Source organism: Acinonyx jubatus, chromosome B4, assembly GCF_027475565.1.
Source record: "Acinonyx jubatus isolate Ajub_Pintada_27869175 chromosome B4, VMU_Ajub_asm_v1.0, whole genome shotgun sequence".
Classification (NCBI taxonomy): Eukaryota; Metazoa; Chordata; class Mammalia; order Carnivora; family Felidae; genus Acinonyx; species Acinonyx jubatus.
The window spans coordinates 102,804,209-102,816,105 of NC_069387.1; the positions used below are offsets into that span (position 1 = coordinate 102,804,209).

The following is an 11,897-nucleotide window of genomic DNA, read 5'->3' on the forward strand; positions in this document are numbered from 1 at the left end:
TTCTCCCAGATTTTTCTATGTAGACAACTGTATCATATGCAAATAAGAGGATTTATCACTTCCTTCATAATTCTTATATTTTATTTGTATTTCCTTTGTGTGTCTCATCTTATCCCTTGGATTAGGAACTCTCTCCGTCGAAATGAAAGAGTAAGAGCAGACATATGTATCACAATAGTCTTCCTTTTTATGGATGAATAATATTCTATTGTATGTATAGACCACATTTTGTTTATCCTTTCATTCATTGATGGACACTGGGTGGACACATCACGGCCATTGTGAATAATATGGGTAGATAGCCAGAAATGAAATTGCTAGATCACATGGCAATTTCATTTAATTTTTTTAAGGAATGAGTATACCGTCTTCTACATTGGCTGCACCATTTTACATTACCACCAACAGTGCACAAGGTTCCAACTTCTGTACATCTTCAACAATGTTTACTTTTTTGTTTTGTTTTGTTTTTATGATAGTCATTGTAATGGGTATCCAGTGATACCTCATTGTGATTTTGATCTATATTTCCCAATCTGATTAGTGATGATGAACATCTTTTCATGTGCTTCTTGGCCAATTTGTAATCTTCTCGGGAGCAATGTATAGTCAAGTAAGTTCTTGGCCCATTTTTCTGTTAGTTTTTTATTGTTGTTGTTGAACAGTAGAATTTCTTCACATTTTTTAGATATTCACCTCTATTTTTGCAAATATTTTCTCCCATTTCATAGGTTGCTTTCCATGTGGTTGATTGTGTCCCTTGATGCATGGAAGTATTTTTTTTAAACCTATTTTTATATTTGTTGCCTACCTTGTAGTTTTTTAAAGCAGGGTGTGTGCCTTTTTTTCCTGCACGTGTTCTAAGTCATCGAGACTGAGTGAGCAAGTCAGTCTTTCAGGTATCTCCCAGGCAGACTGGAACAAACAGGGTCTGCATTTGAGGAGAGGAAACCAAGACTGTGGGGCATGAGTAAGGAATCATAAAACCTCCCTACAGCTGTGAACATGGCTTTGCTTGTTTGGGCTTTTGCCTGGTTGCTGTAAGCCTTTCATTGTTTTCCAGTGCTCCTATGGAATTTGTTCAGACAGAGCCTGTTCTGTTTTGGGCTTTTTGTTTTATTTTGCTTTGTTTTGTATTGTATTGGTGTGTCTTTGGGGAAGATGGGAGCTTGGATCTTCTTAGTCTGCCATTTTGCTGACATCACTCTGTGCAGGTGTCTTTTTTGATGGGTCGTGAGAAGCACACTTTTGATTATTATTTACTTTTCTAATTTTTAAAAATTTTACTTATTCTGAGAAAGTGTGCACACAAGTAGGAGGGGCACACAAGCCCCAGCATGGGGCTTGATCTCACAAACTTTGAGATCATGACCTGAGCTGAAGTCCAGAGTCAGATGCTGAACCCACTGAGCCACCCAGGTGCCCTAAAAGTATAATGCCTGATTGAGGAAGGGAAGATGGTGGTGAAGTAGGGGAACCCTAGGCTTAACTCATCCCGCGAATACAACTAGATAACTATCAAATCATCCTAAATACCCCCAGAAATTGACCTGAAAACTGGCAGAACTTCACAAAAGATAGAGAAGAGCCACATCAAAGAAGTAGGAAGTGTGGAGTGGTGGTTTGGGAGAGAAACTGATCGTGGCTGGTGAGGTGGGGAGGGAGCTGTAGTGGTGAAGGGTAAGAGAGAGTAGCACACAGGAGAGCACATGGGGAAGATGATTCCCCATAATGATTGGCTTGGAAAGTGGTAGTGGCTGAATTTCTTGACTTCTTGCAACCAGTAGGGCTGAAAGCCTGGAGTTTTAAACATCAGTGGACTTGGCTTGAGGAGAGCCCAGAGGCCTTGAGGCTATTCTTGCAGAGAAGGCAGGGCAAATATCCCACAGATACATAGCATGGAAATAGTGATATGAAGAGCACCTGGAGTACACAGTGTGAAGGTTAGTTGGTCATCTAGGGGCATGTCTCAGAGATGCAGCATTCGTGGAAAAAACCCCCTGGGAACAAAAGAACTGGCAGGCACCATTTCCTCTCCTGCCCCTCAGCATAAGCACATGGCCATCTGTGGGAAACAGCACAACATATATACTCACAACTTCATTTGTTTATACCAAGCCCACGTGTTTCAGTGGAACCACCCTCCCCAGTCACACTTGCCCTAATCCCAGCACAGTGGGACTCTTCTCCCAGAAAACTTGCTCAAACCCCTACCAACACTGCATCTCCAGATTTGGGAATTTTGTGGGGCCTCAGTTCTGGCAGCCATGGCAACAAGTCTTATTTCACAAGTGGACCAAGCACATCTAGTAAAACACATCACATTCAGGTCTGTAGTGAAAAAGATATAAGTAACATGGCTGATAGAAAATTTAAAGTAACGATCATAAGGATACTCACTGGATTTTAGAGAAAGGTAGAAGACATCATGTCTTAACACAGACATAAGGAATAACATAGCAGAGATAAGGGGCTCAAAAAATGAATTGAGAAACACACATTATGGAATGAAGAACAGTCTGGAAGAAGCAGAGGGACAAATTAATGACCTAGCAGGCAGAGTAATGGAAAGTAATCAAGCTGAACAAAAGAGAAAAAGCATTATGCAAAACTAGAGTAGACTTAGGGAACTCAATGACTCCATCAAATGTAATAACATTCACATTATAGGAGTCCCAGAAGAAGAGAGAGAAAAGGCAGAAATTTATTTGAAGAGACAGTAACGGAAAACTTCCCTAATCTGGGGAAAGAAACAGATATCCAGATGCAGGAGGCACAGAGAACCCCAAATAAAACCAACAAAAACAGATCCATGAGTAGACATATAATCAAAATAGCAAAATAAAAATGACAAAATAATGTGATAAAGAAAAAAAATTAAAAACAGGAAGACAGAAGAATACAGTTACATACAGAGGAACCCCCATTAAGCTAGCAAGGGATTTTTCATCAAAAAATTTGAAAGCTAGAAGGGAGTGGCATGATTATTCAAAGTGCTGAATGGGAAAAAAATCTTAACCCAAGAATATTCTACCCAGCAAGATGATCATTCAGAACAGAAGGAGAGATAAAGAGTTTCCCAGACAAACAAAAACTAAAGGAGTTCATGGCCACTAAGCCAGTCATGCAAGAAATACTAAAGGGGACTCTAGTGGAAAGAAGAGATCAAAAGTGACAGTATAGAAGTAGGAAATACAAAAGCAATAAAAATGAATATCATTCAAGGAACTCACAAGATAAAAGGATGTAAAATATAACAACATATACCTAAAAATGTGGGGAGGAGAGGAGTAAAGAAAGAATTCAAACTTAAATGACCATCAACTTAAAATAGAAAAGGTTATATACAAACCTTCTGTATATAACCTTACAGAAAAGGTTATATACAAACCTAATGGTAACCATATATCAAAAACCACTACTAAACATGCAAAGAATAAAGAGAAAGAAATTGAAATATATCACTAAAGAAAATCAGCAAACCATGAAAGAAGATAAAGACAAGAAAAGATCAGAGAAACTCTTCAGAAACAACCATGAAACAAATCATAAAATGACAAAGACTCATATCTATGTAAATGTATTAAACACTCCAATCAACAGACATACAGTGACAAAATGGATAAAAAAATAAACAAGACCCACATATATGCTGCCTATAAGAGACTCATTTTAAACCTAAAGACACCTGCAGAATAAAAGTGAAGAGATGGAAAAACATCTATCATGCAAATGGATGGCAAAAGAAAGCTGGTGTAGCAATATTTATATATGACAACATAGACTTTAAAACAACATTTAACAAGAAACAAAAAGAACACTATATGAAAATAAAGGAACAAGCAAAAAGAAGATATAACAATTATAAATATTTATATGCCCAACATAGGAACACCCAAATACATAAAACAGTTAGTAACAAGCATAGAGAAAATTATGGATAATAATATAATAATAGTCAGGGACTTTAACACCACACTTACCCATGGATAGATCATGTGAACCAAAAATAAACAAGGAAACAATGGCTTTGAATGACACAAATTTAACAAACATATTCAGACCGTTCCATTCTACAACAACAGACTACACATTCTTTTCAATTGTACATGGAACGTTCTCCAGAATGTATCACATATTAGCCCACAAAACCAGCCTCAACATATGCAAGAAGATCAAAATCACACCATGCATCTTTTCTGACCACTGAAACTAGAAGTCAACCACAAGAAAAGATCTGGAAAGACTACAAATACATGGAAGCCAAATAACATGCTACTAAAAATGAGTAAGTGAAACAGGAAATAAGAGAAGAAATGAAAAGTACATGGAAACAAATCAAACTGAAAACACACGATCCACAAACTTTAGGATGCAGCAAAAGCTTTTCTAAGAGAGAAGTTTAAGCATTACAGGTTTATCTTAAACAACTTAACCTTATACCTAAAGGAGCTAGAAAAATAACAACAAACAAAACCTAAAGCCAGTAGAAGGAAGGAAATAATAAAGATTAGAGCAGAAATAAATGATTTGGATACAAAAACAAAAACAAAAAACAAACAAAAAAACCACAATAGAACAGATCAATGAAACCAGGAGCTGGTTCTTCGAAAAAAAATCAATAAAATTGACTAACCTCTAGCCAGACTTATCAAGAAAAAAGGAGAAAGGACTAATATAAATAAAATCACAAATTAGAGAGGAGAAATAGCAATCAATACCACAGAAATACAAATAATCATGAGAGAATATTATGAAAAACTATATGCCAACAAATTGGACAACTTGGAAGAAATGGATAAATTCCTAGAAACATATAGATTACCAAAACTGAAATAGAAAGAGTAGAAAATTTGAACAGACCAATTACCAGCAAAGAAATTGAATCAGTAATCAAAACCTCCCAACAAAAGTCCTGGATCAGATGGCTTCATGGACAAATTCTACTAAACATTTAAAGGAGAGCTAATACCTATTCTTCTCAAACTATTCCAAAAAACAATAAATAAATAAAGGGAGGGGGGGAACCTTCTAAATTCATTCTATGAGGCCAGCATTACTCTGATACCAAGACCAGGTAAAGACTCCACTGAAACAGGACCACATGCCAAAATCTCTGATGAACATTGATGTAAAACTCCTCAACAAAATACTAGCAAACTAAATCCAATAATACATTTAAAAAAAAAATCTTTCACCACAATTAAGTGGGACTTATTCCTAGGTTGCAAGAGTGTTTCAATATTCACAAATCAATCAACATGATACATCACATCAGTAAGAGAAAGGATAACAACCATATGCTCATTCCAATAGACTTAGAAAAAACATTTGACAAAGTACAGCATTCATTCACAATAAAAACCCTCAACAAGTAAGTTTGAAGGGAATATACTTCAACATAATAAAGGCCATATATGCAAAACCCACAGCAAACATCATACTCAGTGGTGAAAAACTGAGAGTTTTTCCCTTAAGATGTCCACTCACTCTCACTACTTTTATTCAACATAGTACTGGAAGCCCTAGCCACAGAAATCAGACAACAAAAAGAAATAAAAGGCATCCAAATTGCTAAGAAAGAAGTAAAACTTTCACTATTTGCAGATGACATAATACTATATATATAGAAAACCCAAAATATTCCACCAAAAAAGTGTTAAAACTGATAAACTAACTCAGTAAATTTGCAGAATACAAAATCCACATTCAGAAATCTGTTACGTTTCTTTACAACAATAATGAAGCAGCAGAAAGAGAAATTAAGAAAACAATCCCTTTTACAACTGCATTAAAAATAATAAAATACCTAGGAACAAACCTAAGCAAAGAAGTGAAAGACCTATACTCTGAAAACTATAAAACATTGATGAAAGAAATAGAAGACAACAGAAAGAAATAGAAAGACGTTCCATGCTCAATCATTAGAAGAACAAATATTGTTAAAATGTTTATAGTCCCCAAAACAATCTACAGATTTAGTGCAACTGTGTCAAACTACCAACTGTTTTCACAGAACTAGAAGAAACAATCCAAAAAATTTGTATGGAACCACAGAGACTCTGAATAGGCAAAGCAATCTTGAGATATATGTCATGAAGTGCCATCCAGGCACTCCAAAAAAATCCACATTTTTAATCAACATTTCAACTTTAGTGTGAATAATTTTTCACATTAAACATATAGATATTTTGAATAAACTGCCTCTCCTTCATTTTCTCTCTGTTGAAATAGTCCTCTTTCTTTAAGATATGGCGTATTTGTCTGCCATATCTGCTTTGAAGTCTTCCCTGATCACCAGAGAGAATTGAACTCACCCAATCATGAATTCCAATGGTAATTGCTTTGCACTTATCTTATTTCCTGATACTAATTAGTTACCACTCCATATTTTAGTTATTGGTTTATATGCATTACCTCTACGGTGATGACTATATAATATTAACCTAACATGACCACCTTTAGGAATAAAAGGGGCATCAATATTTAAGTTAGGGACACAGGTATAAACTCAGACTTCTCTGAGGAAACTATGAAGGGTGGTTATATTTTTATCTCCCTTATTTAAATGAAGCACATGGATTAGAGCTATGTTTTAGTTCCTTTATGGTATTTAGTAATGTTCATGACAATCAAAATAGAGGAACTTAAAAGAATTTATTAGATGATTACTTTACTTGTTAATTTTAGAAACTTCTTTTTATTCAATTCCAAATAGTTCATCTTTTGGTTTATGGACAATCAAGTCATTATATGGACACAGCTCAGATAAACAAGAATTTCATAGATTCTATAATAAACATTGTTCATTGTCTGGTCCAGTAATTGCACACATACACACTTGCAAATATGAGGTTGGTAGACACATTGCTATGAACAAAAGTCAGTCTGTATCACAGAACATAATATGTACTTTTTAATTTAATTTACCACAGGCCAAATCTGAAAGATTTGGATCTCAAAAAAGGATTAAACCAACAAAATTAATTACAGTAAGGGAGATTGAAGAAAATCAGTGGTTTATCACATTCCAGAAATTCAATATTATTAATTATAATATCTGGATCATTCATCTTTCTAATTGATATAGTTTTCTAGAATATATTTCATATTTTTTCATTGAAAACAATGGTAACATCAGAGCGCCTGGGTGGCTCAGTCGGTTAAGTGACCAACTTCAGCTCAGGTCATGATCTCATGGTTAGTGGGTTCAAGCCCAATGTCAGTCTCTGCGCTGACAGCTCAGACCCTGGAGCCTGCTTTGGATCCTGCGTCTCCCTCTCTCTCTCTGTTGCTCCCGCACTCACTCTCTGTCTCTCTCTGTCTCTTGATAATAAATAAATGTTAAAAAAAATTAAAAAAAAAGAAAACAATGGCAACATTTTTTTTCTGTATATTATCTATAAAGGGTTATATAAAAGAAATTCAAGGATCATCAACAATCTTAGATCTTGAATAAGATTATGACATAAACTCTTGGATGCTTTACCTGATATTTTTGGTAGTTTTTGTTTGTTTGTTTGTTTGTTTGTTTTAAACTAAGTTTTCATTCATTCAACGAATAGTTTACTGTAATTCATTAAAAGTAAGTTGCTCACTGTGCTATAACCTGGAGACAAAACACTAAAGATGATATATTTAATCAGAAAGAAACATCATCTTAATTATATTTTAAAGGTATTTGAGGGGCTCCTGGGTGGCTCAGTCAGTTAAGCCTCCGACTTCAGCTCAGGTCATGATCTCACAGTTCATGGGTTTGAGCCCCGCATCGGGCTCTATGCTGACAGCTAAGAGCCTGGAGCCGGTTTCAGATTCTGTGTCTCCCTCTCTCTCTGCCCCTCCCCTGTTCATGCTTTGTCTCTGTCTCAAGAATAAATAAACATTAAAGAAAAAATTTGAAAAAAGTGTTTGAATTAGAAGCTAGTTTTATATTTGAGGATGTAAAATGTATAAACTGAAGTATTACTTTAAAAAATAATATACTGTGGTGCCTGGGTTGCTCAATCAGTTAAGTATCTAACTCTTGATTTCAGCTTAAGTGTCTATCTCATGGTTGTGAGATGAGCCTTAGGGGCAGGCTCTGCATTGAGTGTGGAGCCTTATTGGGATTCTCTCTTTCCCTCTCTCTCTCTGCCCCTCTCTCCTTCTCTAAATAAATAAATAAATAAATAAATAAATAAATAAAAATTAAAAAATAAAATTAAAAAATAACATACTAAACTAAATACAGTTAGGACACATTAGGTGTATACATGATTTTTACCTACATATAATTAAGCAAAATAACAAATGTAAAGAAGAATTCACTTAAGTTTCCTTCCTATAAGTAGAATAGTATGTAATTTACCATATAAGTTTTTGATTTTGAAAATTAACTTGGTTTTTGGTACAACAACATTACACTCTATTACAGCTGACCTTAACAAGTCAGATTGTATTCAATTTTTATCAAGCTAGTAATTTCAAAGCTTTCAAGATTCAGATTATTTTCTTTGGCCAAATATATTTCTTCAGTTAGTTTCATATTGAATATCCTGGGAGAAAGGAGGGAGGAAATAAAGTTAAATACTGTAGAATATGGCTGCTAAGTCCCCACTTTTTTAGCTAGTCAAAAAAACCTAGGTTGGTGATTGTAACTGCCTTAATTCATAATACATTTCATATTCTCCTTACTCTCTGCCAGAACTTTTCTGGACAGGGTTCTTTAATGTGGTAACCTGAACCATCTGTCCTATGAAACCTGACACATTGCTTTACCACTGTATTCCACTGATTATGGGTATTAATAAACACAAAGAAATAGCAAGAGGTACAACAGAAAATCTTCTGGATTCCAATAATAGCCCTCTTTTTGTACATTATTGTAATACCTCCCTGATAAGGGAATCTAATCAATAACTTTGGTAAGTTCCCTTCTTGTTGATGAAGAAACATGAGAAGCCCCAAGTGGCCAGGAGTAGATTTAGCCTCCCATTCATTGAATCATGATTGTATCTTTTTGAGTAAACATTCCTGCTTTGGGCACTAGAATTCTCACACTCAATTCTCACAGTCACCAAGTTCAAGGTTGCAGTGACAAGAAGAAAATTTTCTCAAGGGGTTACTATATGTAATAATGATAACCTTCACTGTTACTTCTTGGTTTCCAGATCTATGCATTCTAAGCATTTATAAACTGCTAGTTCAAGGTACAAATCACATTCTGTAAGCCTACCATGTCCTATTTTCTCCCAACAGTTGAAGTCCTTGATGATATGTGCATGTAAACCATAAATCCCATTAGGCTACCTCTGTTAACCAGCTACTCCTATAGTCTCAACAGGAGCAATATCACCCCCAGGTGGGGGAAATTGGATTTTGAGTGTGAAAAAATCTGGGATATTATAATAGCATTTAATAATGTCTAAAAATATTCCTTAGGGGATAGATAATGAAAAAAATGTTGAAAAACAATGAATTACTGTATCACTTAGAGTCCCAGGAGAATTCATTTCAAAAACTATTTACAAAGCTATGGGGAAGGTGTTGGAAAACCACAAAAGATAGTGCAATATCCTGGGGCTAGTATCAGTGAGGGCAGGTATTATCAACAGTATGCCCTAAGAGAAAAAAAAGAGATGTGGCGTTAAGAGAATCTAGAAGCAAATAATCATATTCCAGTGACCAATTTTAGAAGAACTGGGAACTTAGACAAAAACAAGCAATTCAAATTACTCCTTTAGGAAAGACTTCAGGGTAAAAGATTCCCCAACCTTACTTTCCTACCTTTTTCTGATCTCCTGCAAGTTCCCAAATTACTGATTCTAACTGAAAGCTATAGGGAAAGGGAACCCATTGGTATAGTCTATTCAGGTCAGTCTTCGATCTCAGAAAGCAGAGTGGAAAAAAGGTGGTGAGATAAACGGATGTTATCTAACCCAGTAACATTTAAGAGTAACCAGAAACAGGAAGACTATGTTTTAAATTTTTCCTGCTGCTTTATTGTAGGTGAAAATATGTGGACTAACCATTATCTTTAATATATATGTCTAAATAAAATCTTTTTGCATCAATCTCAATCTAAATTAAGATAAGAAGTCTATACAGAAAGTCTATATAGAAGATTCTAATTTTATCTAAAAATAAGTAAAGCTAGTATGTTTTTTAGCCTAGATGTAGCATATCAAGAGTTAATCAATCAATGCTAAGAAAAGAAATTCATTTCCAAAATACCCCCTCTATGTGGTCTGAGACTTGACCATCATACACTTCTCAGTTTGCTGCACATATCTGTCCACAGTTACAGCACTTGGGGAAGGGAATACCAGGAGGCACTGAAAATGGATCACCAGGGTTTCACATGCATTCCTTTCTTTCCTCCTCAGTAATACTAGTCTCCAGTCTTCAGCTGATCAAGGTCATCTCCTGATTGTTTTCAAGGGGCTCAGTGTTGATTTCTATCACTGACAGTTGCACATGCAGAGGCAGCAAAGGCTAGATATACATTGGTAACAGACTTCATGAAATTGAGCCCATAAATAGTCTCCATCTCTGCCACTTTGGCCATTTGTTTTTTTATTGTGCTTATTATCCTAATTACAGGATGGTCAATGAAGAAAGCTGGTTAAGTCATTTTGTCTACTTCATTGTGCAGTGCCTCTTCCATGATGGATGCTTTCTGATATAAATACAAAAATCTTCACTCTATGCCCTCTGCCATATATCCATTCACACAACTCTACCAAAGACCTTGTCTCAGATCTCTCACCTTTTTTCCTTTTTTTTTCAATATATGAAGTTTATTGTCAAATTGGTTTCCATACAACACCCCGTGCTCATCCCAAAAGGTGCCCTCCCCAATACCCATCACCCACCCTCCCCTCCCTCCCACCCCCCCCCATCACCCCTCAGTTTGTTCTCAGTTTTTAAGAGTCTCTTATGCTTTGGCTCTCTTCCACTCGAACCTCTTTTTTTTTTTTTCCTTCCCCTCCCCCATGGGTTCCTGCTAAGTTTCTCAGGATCCACATAAGAGTGAAACCATATGGTATCTGTCTTTCTCTGTATGGCTTATTTCACTTAGCATCACACTCTCCAGTTCCATCCACGTTGCTACAAAGGGCCATATTTCATTCTTTCTCATTGCCACGTAGTACTCCGTTGTGTATATAAACCACAATTTCTTTATCCATTCGTCAGTTGATGGACATTTAGGCTCTTTCCATAATTTGGCTATTGTTGAGAGTGCTGCTATAAACATTGAGGTACAAGTGCCCCTATGCATCAGTACTCCTGTATCCCTTGGGTAAATTCCTAGCAGTGCTATTGCTGGGTCATAGGGTAGGTATATTTTTAATTTTTTGAGGAACCTCCACACTGTTTTCCAGAGTGGCTGCACCAATTTGCATTCCCACCAACAGTGCAAGAGGGTTCCCGTTTTCTACATCCTCTCCAGCATCTATAGTTTCCTGATTTGTTCATTTTGGCCACTCTGACTGGCGTGAGGTGATATCTGAGTGTGGTTTTGATTTGTATTTCCCTGATGAGGAGTGACGTTGGGCATCTTTTCATGTGCCTGTTGGCCATCCAGAAAAATATGGAACGCTTCACGAATTTGCGTGTCATCCTTGCACAGGGGCCATGCTAATCTTCTCTGTATCGTTCAATTTTAGTATATGTGCTGCTGAAGGGAGCAGACTCTCAGATTTTTTCCATCCAGACCCCTGACCGGTTGACCAGGCCAATGGTCATTAAAATGAATCGATATATATTCTTAATTCAGGTCATTTTTTGTTCACTCTATCACATTGGAATTATGTCCAATGAAGTAAGGGTTTAGTCTGATGTTCTACGGGATTTCCCTCTAGTCTGAATCTCTTTGCCTTCAATATGAGAAAGCATAGGAGAGTTGACACGGTCCT

At 36.1% G+C, this 11,897-nt stretch overlaps 1 non-coding gene across 1 annotated transcript; it reads right to left on the reverse strand.

Annotated features, from left to right (window-relative positions):
• Positions 1–11,566: 11,566 nt before the first annotated feature.
• LOC113597228 (U6 spliceosomal RNA) lies at positions 11,567–11,672 on the reverse strand. Its single transcript, XR_003418054.1, has one exon. It is a non-coding gene; the product is annotated as a U6 spliceosomal RNA (small nuclear RNA).
• Between the last annotated feature and the right edge of the window lie 225 nt (positions 11,673–11,897).